General features: G+C 42.4%; 1 protein-coding gene across 1 annotated transcript in view; it reads left to right on the forward strand.

Moving 5' to 3' along the window:
* The window catches only part of LOC115460030 (V-type proton ATPase subunit C 1-like), a 109182-nt gene that overhangs the window by 75443 nt on the left and 19659 nt on the right, over nucleotides 1-14080 (forward strand).

The raw sequence follows: 14080 nt of genomic DNA on the forward strand, positions 1-14080 counted from the left end.
CCCCATTGTCCACATGTTTGCTTACCCCCTCAAAAAATGCATTAGATGGTGAGGCAAGACTTCCCTTCACTAAATCCGTGCTGACTTTGTCTCATCAGTCCATGTTTTTGTATATGCTCTGCAATTTTATTCTTAATAATAGCCTCCACCATCTTGCCCGGCACGACGTCAGACTCACCGGTCTATAATTTCCCGGATCTCCTCTGGAACCCTTCAAGCAAGAATGCCCTTACAATCTACTTCCGGGTTTACATAGAAACCCACAGATCTACTACACATGTAATCAATCAAGACCAAGGTAACTGAATTACCACTTCACCTCCAGTAGAAAATAAACCTTTGCTCTTTGCCCAACAGTAGCTCAGTAACATTGCCCCCTCTTTGTAAGATAATCTGCAATAATACAATAAATCATAGGTCATCCACAGAATGACCCACAGAGTCCCAATAAGCCACCAAAAGAGCTTCTGTTTTCAAAGTTTTAATGTTACTGATATATTCCACCACTCTCTGCTTCAATTTCCTCTTCATTTGACTAATATAATACAAGTGGCAGGGACACACAATGCAATACACAACCTGATAACTATTGCACATAGTCGTCTTACATCTTAAATAGAATTTCTTAGTGGTCCCTGGAATGGGTAAACTGTCGGTAGTCAGTGAAAGTTTACAATAAACGCATTTACCACGGACTGTTCAAACCTAGGGGCTTTTAATATCTCACCAACATTAGCTCTGTGCTTATACGCCACTTTTAGATGTCCCTGAAGCCCCGAATGTACGTCAGGTACATTCCAATGTTTATGGATAATGCACAAGAATGGCAGTTGCACAAGAAGAGTAAGGGAGAACGCACAGGGGGCACCACTTTGCACTTTCTGTTGAAGTAAAATAAAAGCAATGGACGATGAGCATATAAAGCATGTTTATATGCTCTTTTCACTGTCTTGACTAGATATCCCCTTTGAATAAAGCAATCTGCCATAATGACTGCCTGAGACTTAAACTCATCCACAGAGGAACAAAGTCGTCTAAGTCTAAGAAACTGACCAACAGGAACACCTATTTTCAAAGATTTAGGATGAAAACTAGAATAGTTCAATAAAGTGTTCCTGTCCGTCCGTCCGTCCGTCCGTCCGTTTCCTGTATATAGTGGTAGTGAAGCTGTTATCAGATGATATTTTCACTTTAATATCCAAAAACTTTAATATCCAAAATCATTTCTTATTCATGGACTACTACTACTACTTAACATTTCTAGAGCGCTACTAGGGTTATGCAGCGCTGCACAATTTAACAAAGAGAGACAGTCCCTGCTCAAAGAGCTTACAATCTAATAGACAAGTGAACGGTCGGTCCGATAGGGGCAGTCAAATTGGGGCAGTCTGGATTCACTGAACGGTAAGGGTTAGGTGCCGAACGCAGCATTGAAGAGGTGGGCTTTAAGCAAAGACTTGAAGACGGGCAGGGAGGGGGCTTGGCGTAAGGGTTCAGGAAGGTTGTTCCAAGCATAGGGTGAGGCGAGGCAGAATGAGCGGAGCCTGGAGTTGGCGGTGGTGGAGAAGGGTACTGAGAGGAGGGATTTATCCTGTGAACAGAGGTTACGGACGGGAACGTAAGGGGAGATGAGGGTAGAAAGATAGTGAGGGGCAGCAGACTGAGTGCATTTGTAGGTAAGAAGGAGAAGCTTGAATTGAATGCGGTATCTGATCGGAAGCCAGTGAAGTGACCTGAGGAGAGGGGTGATATGAGTATATCGGTTCTGGCGGAATATGAGACGTGCAGCAGAGTTCTGAACAGATTGAAGGGACTCTGGCAGTAAATGTAATTAGAGGATCCACCTGATTAATATATTGAATGAAAGCCAGCAATAAATCAGCCGGACCCCTCTAAATCATGATGACTTCATCAATAAATCTTTTCCACATCACAATGTGTTTTGCATAACAAGAAGAGTAAACATGGCTATCCTCAAATTTAGTCATATACAAGCATGCTATAGAGGGTGCTAACGGTGCACCCATAGTGACGCCTTCGTTTGAACAAAAAACTGCTGTTCAAATTCAAAATAGTTATAGCAAATAGCATAAGAAAGCAACTGTCGCAATACCCTAATCGTAGGGGCTGGAATGGCCGCCATTTGAAAATAATGGCATGCTATATCCAACGCCTGGGCTTGTGGAATATTCGTGTAAAGCACTACTATGTCAAGAGTACCAAAAAAACCCGCTGTCATCTTCCGCGAGTGCCACGCTATCCAATAACTGAATAAAGTGCATGGAATCCCTTACATAAGATCTTGCCTGGAGCACAAAAGGTTTTAAAGTCATTTCTATATACGGGGATAAAGGTTCCAACACTGTGCCTCATGTAGACACAATCGGGCGCCCAGGAGGATTCAGTAGGGATTTATGAATTTTGGGTATGAAATATATATAAGGGATTTTAGTACATGTGCAGCACAGAAACCAATATTCGTTATGAGATAAAAGCCCATCACCCACTGCCTGAGTTACACAAGATATGCTATTCTGTTGTAATTTTCGTGTGGGGTCATGATCTAAAGACCTATAAAATTGTTCCTTTTGTAGTTGCTGCATAGCTTCCATAACATATTTAGAACGGTCCATAACCACTATAGTGCCTCTTATCTGCCCTGTGAATGGCTAAAGAGGTATTGCTGGCTAATTCCTGCAAACACTTGCGCTGACTCCAAGAAAGATTAACCATTCTATTTGAAATGGACTGCTCCAAATTAGAAAGATCTTTTAACGCCATTCTTTGAAAGGCAATAATGGAAGCATCTGGTATGCCTGGGGGAGCCCATTTAGATTCTTTATTTCCACACAATGATAGCATACCTTCTTCAATGCTTTGCTCTCCAAAGTGGTTGCGCAGCCTTAACACCTGTCGAGCACTATAAGCCTCATACTTACCAGGTGGAACAAAAGATTGGGCAGGTGTTAGTTACAGAAGGAATATTAATAACATTATTTATTTCCAAGTTATTTTTTTTGGGGGGGGGGCTTGGCCCCTGGAGTTGTCTAGCTTTGGTTCTAACCTTGATATTTCCTGAGGTTGGTCTGGCAGACGTAAAAAAGAATTAGATAACACGTTAGAAGAACCCTGTGCCGAACCATACATCTCCACTGGCTTTTTATCATCATCTTTGGACTCTTCTTCTCCAGACGATTCACTGGAGGGTAATTTAAAATTCACATGTCTGCCACCCCCCTTTGCCCTTTTTAAACCTATGATGTTTATCCAACCATGAATATACACAGGGGCAGTCACACAGGGCCCCACACTCCTAGGGGCCCCGCATCTGTGGCATGTCTGTCCTCCTTTCTCGGAACACTTCCCTGCTCCGTGCCTTAATGTACATCCACATTTCAGTAAAGAGCATCAGGCAGCGGCAGCGATTTTCATATCCCGTCAACTGCCGAGCCCAGAGCCTCCTCGCTGCTGCATCCCGCCCCCTTTTGATGTCACTTCCTGCTTCCGCAAGGGCGGGACGCAACAGTGAGGAGGCTCTGGTCTCAGCAGCTGATGGGATATGAAAATTGCTGCTGCTCTCTACTGAAATGTGGTGGATGTTCATCAAGGTACGGGGTGAGCTGGGGTTCCGAGAGCACTAAACCTCCTTTTAAACTCTGATAAATTATGGCTTATGGTGGCAGGGGGGCGCGGGCGCAGGCCCCACTGAACTGGTCTGCACAGGGCCCCGCAATTGCTAAGACCGGCCCTTAATATACATAACATTTCATATAATCACATTCATCCCTTCGAAAGACATTTTCAAAGCTCATTGTTCAGTCTTGTACTTATCCATCAATTGATTATGATCTTGTAAGTGTTTCTCATCCACAATACTGTCCTGAGCCCATTTCAAGATGCCAAGAAGTGCAGAGTGATGCACTTGGGGTGCAGAAACCCAAAAGAGAGATACCGGCTAGGAGGGGAGAGATTAGTAAGCTCGACTCAGGAGAGAGACCTTGGGGTGATGGTGTCCGAGGATCTGAAGGTGAAGAAACAATGCGACAAGGAGGCTGCCATGGCCAGAAGGATGCTAAGCTGCATAGAGAGGGGTATAACCAGCAGAAGGAAGGAGGTGTTGATGCTTCTCTACAAGTCGTTGGTGAGGCCCCACTTGGAGTATTGTATATAGTTTTGGAGGCCGTATCTTGCTAAAGATGTAAAAAGACTGGAAGCGGTGCAAAGAAAAACTACAAAAATGGTATGGGATTTGCGTTGCAACCCATACAAGGAGAAACTTGTTGACCTGAACATGTATACCTTGGAGGAAAGGAGAAACAGGGGTGACATGATACAGATGTTCAAATATTTAAAAGGCATTAATCCGCAAATGAACCTTTTCTGGAGATGGGAAGGTGGTAGAACTAGAGGACATGAACTGAGGTTGAAGGGCAGACTTGGGAGTAATGTCAGGAAGTATTTTTTCACGGAGAGGGTGGTGGATACATGGAATGCTCTCCCATGGAAGGTGGTGGAGATGAAAACGGTAATGGAATTCAAACATGCATGGGATTAACACAAAGGAATCCTGTTTAGAAGGTATTATTAGGAAAGGAATGGAAAACAAAAATGAGGATGTTATAATGCCTTTGTATCGCTCCATGGTGCGACCGCACCTCGAATATTGTGTTCAATTCTGGTCGCCGTATCTCAAAAAAGATATAGTGGAATTAGAAAAGGTGCAGAGAAGGGCAACGAAAATGATAACGGGGATGGGACGACTTCCCTATGAGGAAAGGCTAAAGTGGCTAGGGCTCTTCAGTTTGGAGAAAAGGTGGCTGAGGGGAGATATGATAGAGGTCTATAAAAAATGAGTGGAGTTGAACGGGTAGATGTGACGCGTCTGTTCACGCTTTCCAAAAATTCTAGGACTAGGGGGCATGCGATGAAGCTACAATGTAGTAAATTTAAAACGAATTGGAGAAAATTTTTCTTCACTCAACGTGTAATTAAACTCTGGAATTCGTTGCCAGAGAATGTGGTAAAGGTGGTTAGCTTAGCGGAGTTTAAAAAAGGTTTGGACGGCTTCCTAAAGGAAAAGTCCATAGACCGTTATTAAATGGACTTGGGGAAATCCACTAATTTCTGGGATAAGCAGTATAAAATGTTTTGTACTTTTTTGGGATCTTGCCAGGTATTTGTGATCTGGATTGGCCACTGTTGGAAACAGGATGCTGGGCTTGATGGATCTTTGGTCTTTCCCAGTATGGCAATAATTATATACTATCTTGTTGGGCAGACTGGATGGACCGTGCAGGTCTTTTTCTGCCGTCATCTACTATGTATGTTACTTATGGATCTACGGAATCTTAGCAGAGATTACCAGCAGCACTGGTAATTGGGAAGCAAAACCAGTGCTGGGCAGACTTCTATGGTCTCTGCCCTGATTGTGGCTGAATAGATAGGGATGGGCTGGAGTGTAAATTTTAAGGGGCTTCACGTTAACTTCAGAAATTTTAGTACAAGAACAGTGCTGGTCTGACTTCTACGGTCTGTGCCCTGAAAATGACAAGGACAAATCAAACTCTGGTATACATATAAAAGTGTTGCATGCCATGTATAATGAGTTTATCTTGTTGAGCAGACTGGATGGATTGTTAGTCATCTTCACTGTTTTGCTTTTTTGGTGTTTTTTGCGAAGACTAGTTTCTTCTGGTTTTTTTGCAGACTGGATGGAACCATACAGGTCTTTATCTGCTGTCATTTACAATGTTACTAGGGTAGTAAACAATGCTTGGGGAAGGAATCTCAGAAGCTACAAAAGTGTCTATCTTTAAACCTTCATTAGCCTTAAGAGTTCCACTCTGTGTGACTATTTCAGTTCCAACTAATTTTCCTAATCAAGAGCTGTGTTCTGAAGCAGCAAGCTGAACATGTTGATTGGATATATATTTTGGCAGCAAAGGTAAAAACATAGATAAGTCATATGTTATGATAAAACAGTATTTTGGCAATCAGTCAAAGGAGCATCTACTTCAGATGGTATACAGTTACCCGGTGTATAATTTTGTGACTGCGGGTGTTTGTTCCTACATGCACCACTATAATCCTTCTTTGAGGAGTGCTTCATAAGTTGAAGATTAAACTTCACTTGATAAGTAAAGCGGGACATCTCATAAGGAATGTGCTGATACAGGTCATGCCGTGGCCTTTTCTGTGTCAGATTTTTTTATTTGGAAATTCACTGTCGGTACCATAAAGAGAGGAGTCTTTCAATTTGTGGTTTCTACCATTAAGGCACCTTTTTCAGCTCACCAGAAAAGAGTTTTCGTAGTCTAATTAGTGTGTACTTTATTAGGAACTTGTTAGGTACAATAAGTATAGAAAGTGGAAATTGCAGAAGCACAGATAGAGAGGAATCTGAAATATTCCTTTGTGTTACCCATTACTTAGAAATAAATCACAATTTTAGATATCTCCTCATTCTAAAGCTTCAAAAATAGCAGCAAGCTAACAAATTAGTGTCTGGTGACATCACTACATTGATCTGATACTGATCAAATAATTATGAAATGGTTACACCAGTTTTCAGCCTTTTAGTGCCATGGGGCAGATTCAAGATTGCAGAAGTGAAAACTGCTTTAATTAACATTCAGAATGATTACATATTTAATGCATGTATTTTAATGGGTACTTGGTCAAAATAGCCCCAACAAAAAAGCTCCAAACAAAAAAAGCTCCCAACATAATAGTCCCTGACATAACGGCCACTGTCAAAATGGCTTGCCCACAATATAACACTTGACAAGTTAGCCCCCTGACAAAAGGGCCCGATCAGGCTGCCCAGGATATGGGACTGCATTTTTTCCTAATAATCTTACCTTGCCAAACAGGATAAGGTTGGTAAGATTATGAAAATGATGACAATATTGTTTGTTTTTTAATTAGCATGTTGATGGAAGAATATTTTCTTTAAATAGCAGAAGAGATCATGAATACCAGTTTGTAGCTATAGAATTTTGTTTATTTATATATGCTTTATGCAATTGAATGCTGGTAGGAGTCTTTATCAGTGAAGATTTTAGTTGTAGTTTATTATATTTTTAGTGATGTGTTATTTTTTCTTAGGGGGCTATTTTGTAAAAGGGTTGTTTTGTGGGCAGGGCCATTTTGTCAAGGGCTGTTTTGTTAGGGGGTGAAATGTCAAGGGTTATTTTGTTACAAGGCTGTTTTGTCAGGGCTGTTATGACTGGGTGCCATTTTAATGCACAGGTGTACAAGACAATAGCAATTATCTCCCTGTGTTCCTTATGAATACATATAGACATGAATCTGTGTCTCCTTTATACGTTCACTTCCATTTGGCTCCATTTCCAATATCCAAGGCTAAACCAAACTCTGCAGTCACCTAGAGGCTTGTTCTGTAAAAACAAGGGTAGGGTGCTTCCTTTGTCAGCTTCGAACAGTGAGATACAGAGCTTCAGAGTCCAGACCCCCCCCTCCCAACCACCACGACCAGCTTCTGCAGTAGTAAGTCCCAGTGACATTCAGGGGAGTCAGGCTGCTTTTTCTATACTGCCAAGCTGTGGAATTAGTGGGCTGTGTTTGAGACAAATGTATAGCTCTTATAAAGAAGACTCCCTTGGCAGTGATGGTCTGATTCTCATAGAGGCATACTTGTAACCCATGTTTAAACTATATATTCCTCATCTACTTCAGAGCTTGGAAGCCAATACACCTACGGATATAGAACAAAATCCACTTGCTGTTTGTTCTAACAGGTTGCTTACATTTCCTCCAAGTGATGTGACCTTAAATCTGTGCTCTTGAAATCAGCAGGAGGCCTTAGTGTGCACTTTGGCTCATAATCTTTCTGATAAAGCAGCCACTCGGAGGTTCTTTGCATGACTCACAAGGTCCAACACACAGGTGCACTCCATGAACTATTGAAATACCTGTTTGTGCAATATCATTTGACATATCTTTGACAACCAGGAGAATTTAATGATAGCTTCTTAATTATAGCTTTTATGATTTTAAAGTAGTCCAAAATAGGCACATACATATTTATAAATAAATTAACTTGCAGCCTGGTGGGTATTCTTAATTGTCATAGGTGTACTGTTTCTTTTAGCATGGTTTTAAATAGAAAACGTAATGGTGGTTCATTAGGTCACTATTCTTTCTTTCCATTAGTGAAGAGAAGGATAAACATAGCAAAGTGTTATTCACAAGTTATTTATCTTATTTTATTTATTTAAAAAATTTATATTCCACACTATGCTACAAATCTAGGCAGATCCCAACAACACTTACACAATGAATACGTAAAAAACAAACAAAATGAATTCCAATCAGCTCAGAAAACAGTGATAAAACAGCTCACATCAGCATCTTTTTGAACATACCTCTAAATAGCAGCAAAAGCTTGAGTAAAAACATAAGCTTTCAAATGTTTACAAAATTGAAGAAGTGAAGTGAAACTACTTAGACTTTAAAAGGTAAAGAATTCCATTGATTTGCTTCAACATAAAATATAGAAGAACGATATTCTATTAGTCTTTGATTAAACACTTCTCATTTGTGATACTTAACTATATTCTGAAAATGTTTATTTTTGTCAGACCAACTCAGTGGCAAGTGCTGCACACTGTGATGCAAAAGACTTTGGCTCAATTCCTTGACTCAGGTTTCAGCTTTGCAGGCAGGCTGGGGCAGCATTCACAGTCCATTGGTGTAAGAGAGAATGTCAGCAATTATTCGGTGGCCCCACCTATTGGTCAGTGTTAGTCCAGTTTTGAAAAAAGTTCTGGTTTGTGGCTGATGATTGGGCTGAGGTGAAGTAACTCATGGGCACTTGAATAAAAACGTAAGAATAGCCATACTGGATCAGACCGATTGTCCATCTAGCCCAGTATCCTGCTTCCAAAAGTGGCCAAGCCAGGTCACAAGTACCTGGCAGAAACCCAAATCGTGGCAACATTCCATGCTACAAATCCCAGGACATGCAGTTGCTTCCCCATGTCTGTCTCAATAGCAGACTGTGGACTTTTCTTCCAGGAACTTGTCCAAACCTTTTTAAACCTAGATATGTTAAACCGCTGTTACCACATCCTTTAGCAGCGAGTCCCAAAACTTAACTATTTGTTCAGTGAAAAAAATATTTCCACCTATTTGTTTCAAAAGTATTCCCATGTAATTTCATTGAGTGTCCCCTGGTCTTTATATTTTTTGAAAGGGTGAAAAATCGATTCACTTCTACCCATTCTACTCCACTCAGGATTTTATAGACCTCAATTATATCCCCCCCTCAGCCGTCTCTTTTCCAAGCTGAAGTGCCCCAACCTTAATCCTTTCTTCATATGGGAGGAGTTCCATCCCCTTTATCATTTTGGTCACTCTTCTTTGAGCCTTTTCTAATTCCGCTATATCTTTTTTGAGATAGGATTACTAGAATTGAACGCAATACTCAAAGTGAGGTTGCACCATGTGCCATTTGGATGCCCAGTCTTCCAATTTCCTAAGGTCTTCCTGCAATTTTTGCTCAATCAGCATGTATTTTGATAACTCTGAATAGTTTTGCGTCATCTGCAAATTTAATCAACTCGCTTTTTCCAATTTCCAGATCATTTATAAATGTTAAATAGCACCAGTCCCAGTACAAATCCATGTGGCACTCCACTATTCACCCTCCTCCGTTGAGAAAAATGGCCATTTAACCCTATCCTCTGTTTTCTGTCCAATAACCAGTTCCTAATCCACAGAAGGACATTACCTCCTATCCCATGACTTTTTAATTTTCTCAGGAGTCTTTCATGAGGAACTTTGTCAAAAGCTTTCTGAAAATCTAGATACACTATATTAACTGGCTCACCTTTATCCACATGTTTATTTACCCCTTCAAAAAAATGAAGCAAATTGGTGAGGCAAGACTTCCCATGGATGAACCCATTCTGACTCTGTCCCATCTAATATAATAATTTGCTCCTGCAACATTCCAACGTCTCTGCCTGCGTTCGTAACCATCTCCTGACGTCACTCTCGCACAGTAGAAGCCTGCTTTCTTGACATCAGGAGATGTTCCTATTCGAAGCAGGGAGGCGGGAAGCGCTGCACATGCGTCAATTCACAGGTCTCTCCCGAGCCACCCAGCGATTCTCCTCTCTCCCCTGCCCCCCCCCCCCTCTCCAGCCACCCAGCGATTCTCCTCTCTCCCCTGCCCCCCCTCCAGCCACCCAGCGATTCTCCTCGCTCCCCTGATTACCTCTGTGGAAGCGGCCGCGTCATTGAAAGCCCTGCCTGTCTCTAGCCTTTCCTTCGAGTTTGTTCCCTCAGAGTCCCGCCTTCTGACGTCATTTCCTCTTTCCGCGAGGGCGGGACTCTGAGGGAACAAACTCGAAGGGAAGGCTAGAGACAGGCAGGGCTTTCAATGATGCAGCCGCTTTGACGGAGGTAATCAGGGGAGCGAGGAGAATCGCTGGGTGGCTGGAGGGGGGCAGGGGAGCAAGGAGAATCACTGGGTGGCAGGAGGTGGGGCAGGGGAGAGAGGAGACTTGCTAGGTGGCTGGAGGGGGAGCAGGGGAGAGAGGAGAATCGCTGGGTGGCTGGAGGGGGGGCAGGGGAAAGAGGAGAATCGCTGGGTGGCTGGAGGGGGGAGCAGGGGAGAGAGGAGAATCGCTGGGTGGCTGGAGGGGGGGGGCACGGGAGAGAGGAGAATCACATACACACACACACACACTCTCTCTCTCTCTCTGACACACTTGCACCCAGTCTCACTCTCTCTCTGTCACACACTCGCACATTCACTCTCTCTCACACAGTCACTCTCTCTCACACACACTCTCTCTCAAACATACACACTCCGAGGAAAACCTTGTCAGAAACGGGCCTTTTTTACTAGTTAGACCATATTTGTCTGTGTGTTCCATAATTTTATTATTTATAATAGTTTCCACTATTTTTCCTGTCACTGAAGTCAGGCTTACCTGTCTGTAATTTCCCACATCACCTCCTGGAATCCTTTAAAAAAATCGGCGTTAAATTGGCCACCCTCCAGTCTTCAGGTACTAAGGGTGATTTTAACGACAGGTTACAGATCCAGTCCAAGTGATTTATTACTCTTTAACTTGTCAGTTTGACTCAATATGTCTCCCAGGTTCACCGAGATTTCTTTCAGTTCCTCCGCATCATCACCCTTGAAAACCATTTCTGGTACAGTTAGATCTCTTGCATTTTCTTCCATAAAGACCAAAGTAAAGAATTCATTCAATCTCTCTGCTATGGCCTTGTCCTTCCTGAGTGTCCCTTTTGCTCCTTCATGATCTAACGGCCCCACGGATTCCCTCACAGGCTTTTTGCTTCTGATATACTTGAAAAAGGTATTACTTTGAGTTTTTGTCTCCGCAGCAAGTTTTTCTTCATATTCTCTTTTAACAATGCTTTGCATCTCGCTTGACACTACATATGTTGCTAATTATTCTCTTCATTCAGATTCTTTTTGCATTCTTTGAAGGATGCTCTGTTGGCTCTAATAGCCTCTCTCAGTTCACCATTTAACCATGCTGGCTGTTGTTTTTTCTTCTTTCCGTCTTTATGTTTAAACTGTTTTATTAACGATTCTCACAATACAAAGTAATGTAGAATATGCATATAGCATTGCTTGATATACAAAACAGCATTCTTACAACATATTCAACTTCGCCAAACACTTTTCGTCCCCATTTTTCTCCCCCCTCCCCTCTTAACAATTCCTTGGCCCATGCTAACATTAGGTTTTAAGTGACTCTTGCTCCGAATATCATACACTTGAATACTTCATTAGGTAAAATAGTGCTTATCACAAAATATCAGTAAACTAAACATCAAAGCTCTAGATCACTGCCAAGCTTTAGCCATTTACATCTCACTCAACCCCTCCAACCCCCCACCCAATACCTCCCCCCCTTGCAAGCAGAATTCCACTCTAGACTAAATTTACTACTCCAGGCTACCCATACTCTCCATTATTCCACCATTTATCAGGCATTAACAAGCAGACTACGTCCCCTTGGACTAAGCATTTGCAGGTATGGTGTCCAAATCTGCAGAAAGCGCACTCTACGTTTAGGCGATTGTTTTGAATCCCTAGCCTCCCAAGAGGCCAGTTCTTTCCGTCTTTAATATATGGAATACATTTAGTCTTGGCTTCCACAGTGGTATTTTAAAATAACGTCCATGCTTGATTTAAAGTCCTAACCTTTATGGCTGACTCAGCTTCTTTTGTAACCATTTCCCTCATTTTGTCATAGTCACCCTTTTGAAAATTAAATGCTGCTACACTAGATTTCTTGTAGTGACTTCAGATATCAGCTCAAATTTGATCACGTTATGTTCACTATTTCTCAGTGGATCCAACACCATTACCTCTCGTATCATGCCCTGCATTCCACTAAGGACGAGATCTAAAATAGCTCCCCTTCTTGTTGGTTCTTGGACAAGTTGCTCCAAGAAGCAGTCATTATTACATCTAAGAATTTTAGCTTCCTAGGGCTCCCTGGTGTAGCATTTATCCAGTCAATATTGGGGCTTTATGGCGTGAGAAATAGCCTCTACCTTTTGTATTGTTTGAAGTGCATGCACTAGTATTTTGTGAATCAGAAGAGTGGAGTTTTTTTTGTGAAGACTAATGATTGAAGTAAGGAGTTCTCTTGTTTTGAAACATATCAGTGTAAAGAGAATTATTCCTGAGGGCTCTGAAGTCTTTTTTTCTCCACGTATTTTTTCATACATACATGTGCATTGGCACCTGCAATACAGGGTTGTCTATAGTAGAAAATTGAGCATAATTAGTGATATAGTTTCTACTTTTCCTTTAGTTTTTGGTAATTGAAATCACCCATTATTATAATGTTACCCAATTTGCTAGCTTTCCTAATTCCTGTAAACATTTGTTCATCTGTTTGTTCTGTCCTGGCAGACGGTAGTACAGCCCTATCAGTATACTCTTTCCCTTCACACATGGAATTTCTATCCACAATGATTCCACGCTGCTATCTGTTTCATGTAGAATGGGCGTGCAAGTGGCAGATGAAGTTCAATGTTGACAAGTGCAAAGTGATGCATGTGGGTAAGAGGAACCCGAATTATAGCTACGTCTTGCAAGGTTCCGCGTTAGGAGTTACGGATCAAGAAAGGGATCTGGGTGTCGTCGTCGATGATACGCTGAAACCTTCTGCTCAGTGTGCTGCTGCGGCTAGGAAAGCGAATAGAATGTTGGGTGTTATTAGGAAGGGTATGGAGTCCAGGTGTGCGGATGTTATAATGCCGTTGTATCACTCCATGGTGCGACCGCACCTGGAGTATTGTGTTCAGTACTGGTCTCCGTATCTCAAAAAAGATATAGTAGAATTGGAAAAGGTACAGCGAAGGGCGACGAAAATGATAGTGGGGATGGGACGACTTTCCTATGAAGAGAGGCTGAGAAGGCTAGGGCTTTTCAGCTTGGAGAAGAGACGGCTGAGGGGAGATATGATAGAAGTGTATAAAATAATGAGTGGAATGGATCGGGTGGATGTGAAGCGACTGTTCACGCTATCCAAAAATACTAGGACTAGAGGGCATGAGTTGAAGCTACAGTGTGGTAAATTTAAAACGAATCGGAGAAAATGTTTCTTCACCCAACGTGTAATTAGACTCTGGAATTCGTTGCCGGAGAACGTGGTACGGGCGGTTAGCTTGACGGAGTTTAAAAAGGGGTTAGATAGATTCCTAAAGGACAAGTCCATAGACCGCTATTAAATGGACTTGGAAAAATTCCGCATTTTTAGGTATAACTTGTCTGGAATGTTTTTACGTTTGGGGAGCGTGCCAGGTGCCCTTGACCTGGATTGGCCACTGTCGGTGACAGGATGCTGGGCTAGATGGACCTTTGGTCTTTCCCAGTATGGCACTACTTATGTACTTATGTACTTATTTATTTTATTTGACTCAATTCCCTCTTTAACATGTAACACAGCCAGGGCCGCCGAGAGACTGGGCCAGCCCCGGGACAAGGCCGCCCCCGGGGACCCCCCCCCCCCATCCGCCACTGGGCCTGGCCGTCTCTCTACCCCCGGGCCCTCTG

This window comes from Microcaecilia unicolor, chromosome 1, assembly GCF_901765095.1.
Source record: "Microcaecilia unicolor chromosome 1, aMicUni1.1, whole genome shotgun sequence".
Lineage (NCBI taxonomy): Eukaryota > Metazoa > Chordata > Amphibia > Gymnophiona > Siphonopidae > Microcaecilia > Microcaecilia unicolor.